General features: G+C 47.5%; 1 protein-coding gene across 2 annotated transcripts in view; it reads left to right on the forward strand.

Moving 5' to 3' along the window:
- Nucleotides 1-5,325: 5,325 nt before the first annotated feature.
- The window catches only part of TAF5L (TATA-box binding protein associated factor 5 like), a 64,479-nt gene continuing 64,228 nt past the window's right edge, over nucleotides 5,326-5,576 (forward strand). For both annotated transcript variants that reach the window (XM_085876689.1, XM_085876690.1), the window contains exon 1: nucleotides 5,326-5,576. This exon is cut by the window's right edge and continues 1 nt beyond it. The gene's annotated coding sequence lies outside the window, so the exon portion shown is untranslated.

The raw sequence follows: 5,576 nt of genomic DNA on the forward strand, positions 1-5,576 counted from the left end.
TGAAAAGCCAACCGGAAAACAGCCGGGGACTCCTTTTGGAGAAACCGGTCTGGGGTCTTCCTTGGAAATGAATGAACAGAATATCATCCTTTCCCAAAAAAGCCCCGTTTCGTCCACATTAAACACTCGCTGGGGAAGGTAAACTTCCACAAGAACTTTCAACAAAGATGGACTTCATCATACAAACTGCTCTTTCACAAATCATATCAACTCAGCACCTTATCCATCACCTTCCTGCTCTTTTACTTCATCCTACTATTAATTTGCAATTGGTCACTGGCTTTGACACCAATACAAATTTTTAGTATGGACCCTAGGCATCAAAAAGCCACATATATTGAACAAACAGTTTCAAATGAAGCACCTCATCGCCATTGGAGCATTTAAGTTGCATCAGATGTGGCAATAAATGCGAATGGTTGCTCCCAGATTGCTGGCTTTATGATAGAAGACACCATTTGCATTTTTGCCACCTTCATTTTACACCCCATTTTTGCAGAAGACACCCCATTTAGAATCCCGTACGGGCACGGACAACTTGCTAGTTATCCAAACTCAGCACCAAAGCCATATTACTGCCCTGCTTAAAGGTAGAGCTTGCTGAATCAGATCCTCAAACTGGGAAGATCAAAGTCTCAAAATCATTTCCATTAAACTGCTTCTCAATCTCATTCAGTTTTTGAAGCAACTATTGGAGTTGTGAACTGACTGGATGATTTCATTACCCTTGTCAGAGGAAAGGGTATTGCTTTGAATCCGTTTGTTACTTGCAATATCAAAGATTCGCAAGTGTATTGGTTGGTTCGGTCTGTTATTAGTCCCCTACCAGTTTCACTGGAGGGGACTATAGATTTGCTCTCCGTCTGTCCATCTGTCTGTCCGTCCGTCCGTCCGTCCTATCTGTGGTTTTTCAGCCTTTTCCCCATATCCTTCAACAAATTCAACTGAAACTTGGTACATGGATTTATTATGATAAAGTGCAGAACAAGTTTGAGTTTCAGGGTGTTTGGTCAATTTTTCGCAGAGTTATGCCCTTTTTAAACTTAGAAAATATCACATCGGTTAGGGGACACGTATTGCAAAGCAATTCTCATTCTTGTTCTGTCTGTTTGTCTGTTTGTACGTCAATCGCCTACAGGTCGCATTATACTCTGATCTTCACAAAATTTAACCACCTGGTAAAGGTAGTGACAACCTGGAAGCCTATAGTTTTTTTTTTTTTAGGTCAATTGGTAAAAATGGCAAACGTCATGGTCATGTAGATCGTCAATGTTCATCCGATTGACTTGATATGTACATATATATATATATATATATATATATATATATATATATATATATATATATATATATATATATATATATATATATATATATATATATATATATATTGGATATACAAGCGGGGTATGCTTACACATTGTGGAGGCATACGAACCGTGCTTTACAATTGTCTCGGGTCGCTCACCTGTATTTTATTTTTCATCATTTATTTATATTTTCATTTCCGGATTTCCATCGGCACGCAAAATTTCAGCTTTCTCAATCACCAGGAAGGTACCGATCTTTCATGTCAGTCACTAATCGAGTAGGTGAGTCAGTGAGTGATTCAGTCAGTGGTTAGAAAGAGCTTTATATTTTAGATACTGTATATGAAACTGAAAAACAGTTGAACTGTGAACCCTCATTGAAGTGAAGCCTTGGTCGACCCATGTGAGTATGTCCATTAATTACGTATTACTGGACCTTGACTACATATATTAATTGTGGACGATTGGAACATACCTTTTAGACATTTGGACCTTGAGAGCCCTGACACATTTTAGACCCCTTAGATCTTTTAGACCACTTTAGACCTTTTGACCTTTTACGACTCTGTATACCCCCTCACTTTAAACCCTTTCGACCTTCACCCCATTTAAACCGCTTTGACCCATTAGACCTTTCGAACCCCTAAAGACCCCTTTAGACCCATTAGACTCCTTAAGACCTTTACATCCTTTAGAGCACTTGGACCCTTTGAAGCTTAGAGCTTTTGGACCTTTTCAGACCATTTTAAACCTTTTACACCCTTTAAAGCCCGAAAGATCCTTCAAACCTTTAGATGCCCTAAGACCTCGAAGACCCTTGAAGACCCCAAAAACCTTTAAGACACCAAAGACCTTTAAGACCACTAAGGCCCTTTTAAGACCTCAAAGACCCCTATGATTCTTGACACCTCAAAAACAGTGTAGACCCTTTATTTACCCAAAGACCCTAAAGACTTCTAGGATGCTTAAGATCTGAGGATCATTTTGAGTTAGACCCTTTATAACCTAAAGACCCTGAAGACCCTGTAAACCCCATTGGAACCCTTAGTCCCATAAGACACCATCGACCCTGTTGGCCCTTCTGCCTGAGGACCTTGTGTAATAACACTTCATGGTCATCAATCATAATCAAAAGGCCCCCCATTGGTAAATCAGATCAGGACCAAGCGAAGAGGGCACAAAATTAATTAATTTTAGCTTTTTTTTTTCATGTTCTGCTCATCTTGGTTAGTGGTATAGGGAAAAGTCCCATGCAGAATAGAAAAAGTCCAATGTGGCAAAGAAACAAGAAAAGGCTGCCATGGCAAAGAGCAAAGTCCCACGCGGCGAAGAGCAAAGTCCCACGCGGCGAAGAGAAAAGTCCCACGCGGCGAAGAGAAAAGTCCCACGCGGCGAAGAGAAAAGTCCCACGCGGCGAAGAGAAAAGTCCCACGCGGCGAAGAGAAAAGTCCCACGCGGCGAAGAGAAAAGTCCCACGCGGCGAAGAGAAAAGTCCCACGCGGCGAAGAGAAAAGTCCCACGCGGCGAAGAGAAAATTCCCACGCGGCGAAGAGAAAAGTCCCACGCGGCGAAGAGAAAAGTCCCACGCGGCGAAGAGAAAAGTCCCACGCGGCGAAGAGAAAAGTCCCACTCGGCGAAGAGAAAATTCCCACGCGGCGAAGAGCAAAGTCCCACGCGGCGAAGAGAAAAGTCCCACGCGGCGAAGAGAAAAGTCCCACGCGGCGAAGAGAAAAGTCCCACGCGGCGAAGAGAAAAGTCCCACGCGGCGAAGAGAAAAGTCCCACGCGGCGAAGAGAAAAGTCCCGCGCGGCAAAGAGAAAAGTCCCGTGCGGCAAAGGGAAAAGTCCCACGCGGCGAAGAGAAAAGTCCCACGCGGCGAAGAGAAAATTCCCACGCGGCGAAGAGCAAAGTCCCACGCGGCGAAGAGAAAAGTCCCACGCGGCGAAGAGAAAAGTCCCACGCGGCGAAGAGAAAAGTCCCACGCGGCGAAGAGAAAAGTCCCACGCGGCGAAGAGAAAAGTCCCACGCGGCGAAGAGAAAAGTCCCGCGCGGCAAAGAGAAAAGTCCCGTGCGGCAAAGGGAAAAGTCCCACGCGGCGAAGAGAAAAGTCCCACGCGGCGAAGAGAAAAGTCCCACGCGGCGAAGAGAAAAGTCCCACGCGGCGAAGAGAAAAGTCCCACGCGACGAAGAGAAAAGTCCCACGCGGCGAAGAGAAAAGTCCCACGCGGCGAAGAGAAAAGTCCCACGCGACGAAGAGAAAAGTCCCACGCGGCGAAGAGAAAAGTCCCACGCGGCGAAGAGAAAAGTCCCACGCGGCGAAGAGAAAAGTCCCACGTGGCTGAAGAGAAAAGTCCCACGCGGCGAAGAGAAAAGTCCCGCGCGGCGAAGAGGAAAGTCCCACGCGGCGAAGAGAAAAGTCCCACGCGGCGAAGAGAAAAGTCCCACGCGGCGAAGAGAAAAGTCCCACGCGGCGAAGAGAAAAGTCCCACGCGGCGAAGAGAAAAGTCCCACGCGGCGAAGAGAAAAGTCCCACGCGGCGAAGAGAAAAGTCCCACGCGGCGAAGAGAAAAGTCCCACGCGGCGAAGAGAAAATTCCCACGCGGCGAAGAGAAAAGTCCCACGCGGCGAAGAGAAAAGTCCCACGCGGCGAAGAGAAAAGTCCCACGCGGCGAAGAGAAAAGTCCCACTCGGCGAAGAGAAAATTCCCACGCGGCGAAGAGCAAAGTCCCACGCGACGAAGAGAAAAGTCCCACGCGGCGAAGAGAAAAGTCCCACGCGGCGAAGAGAAAAGTCCCACGCGGCAAAGAGAAAAGTCCCACGCGGCGAAGAGAAAAGTCCCGCGCGGCGAAGAGGAAAGTCCCGTGCGGCAAAGGGAAAAGTCCCACGCGGCGAAGAGAAAAGTCCCACGCGGCGAAGAGAAAAGTCCCACGCGGCGAAGAGAAAAGTCCCACGCGGCGAAGAGAAAAGTCCCACGCGGCGAAGAGAAAAGTCCCACGCGGCGAAGAGAAAAGTCCCACGCGGCGAAGAGAAAAGTCCCACGCGGCAAAGAGAAAAGTCCCACGCGGCAAAGAGAAAAGTCCCACGCGGCGAAGAGAAAAGTCCCGCGCGGCGAAGAGGAAAGTCCCGTGCGGCAAAGAGAAAAGTCCCACGCGGCAAAGAGAAAAGTCCCACGCGGCAAAGAGAAAAGTCCCACGCGGCAAAGAGAAAAGTCCCACGCGGCAAAGAGAAAAGTCCCACGCGGCAAAGAGAAAAGTCCCACGCGGCAAAGAGAAAAGTCCCACGCGGCAAAGAGAAAAGTCTCTCGTCACACACACACTCTCTCATCACACACACACTCTCTCGTCACACACACGCACTCTCTCGTCTCACACACACACACACACACACACACACAGTCTCTCGTCACACACACACACACACACACACACACACAGTGTCTCTCCTCTCTCTCTCTCTCTCTCTCTCTCTCTCTCTCTCTCTCTCTCTCTCTCTCTCTCTCTCTCTCTCTCTCTCTCTCTCTCTCTCTCTCTCTCTCGTCCCAAAATCTCGTAGATTTTGGAGACCCCACGGCTGCCGTGGCAAATGTGACTTAGGCCTAAGAGGGATCTCTCGGTCCTCCACCACCGCAAAGACAATAAAACAGCCTTTTGTATATCTCGTTGCGCGGTGTTTGCTGGTTTAGGTAGTGTAGTGCGCGTTGTTTGTTGGTTTTGGTAGTAGAGAGCGCGTTGTTTGTTGGTTTTGGTAGTATAGTGCACGGTGTTTGTTGGGTTAGGTAGTGTAGTGTGCGGTGTTTGTTGGTTTCGGTAGTATAGTGCGCGTTGTTTGTTGGTTTTGGTAGTAGAGTGCGCGTTGTTTGTTGGTTTTGGTAGTATAGTGCACGGTGTTTGTTGGGTTAGGTAGTGTATTGCGCGGTGTTTGTTGGGTTAGGTAGTGTAGTGCGCGGTGTTTGTTGGTTTCGGTAGTATAGTGCGCGTTGTTTGTTGGTTTTGGTAGTAGAGTGCGCGTTGTTTGTTGGTTTTGGTAGTATAGTGCACGGTGTTTGTTGGGTTAGGTAGTGTATTGCGCGGTGTTTGTTGGTTTCGGTAGTATAGTTCGCGGCAGTGATTTGGATTGTTGGAAACGTTCTCCACGCAGTTTTCCTCACGATTGTTTAAACTTGAGACTCCAAAGGATAAAGATGTATTTTCTTATTTCTTCCTCACTGAACATCGTTCGGTCCACTGTAACTTTACTGTAAAAACTGGATCACACACGCACAGAGCC

Source organism: Eptatretus burgeri, chromosome 4 (genome assembly GCF_056783735.1).
Source record: "Eptatretus burgeri isolate ZD-2024b chromosome 4, Ebu_testis_v1, whole genome shotgun sequence".
Lineage (NCBI taxonomy): Eukaryota > Metazoa > Chordata > Myxini > Myxiniformes > Myxinidae > Eptatretus > Eptatretus burgeri.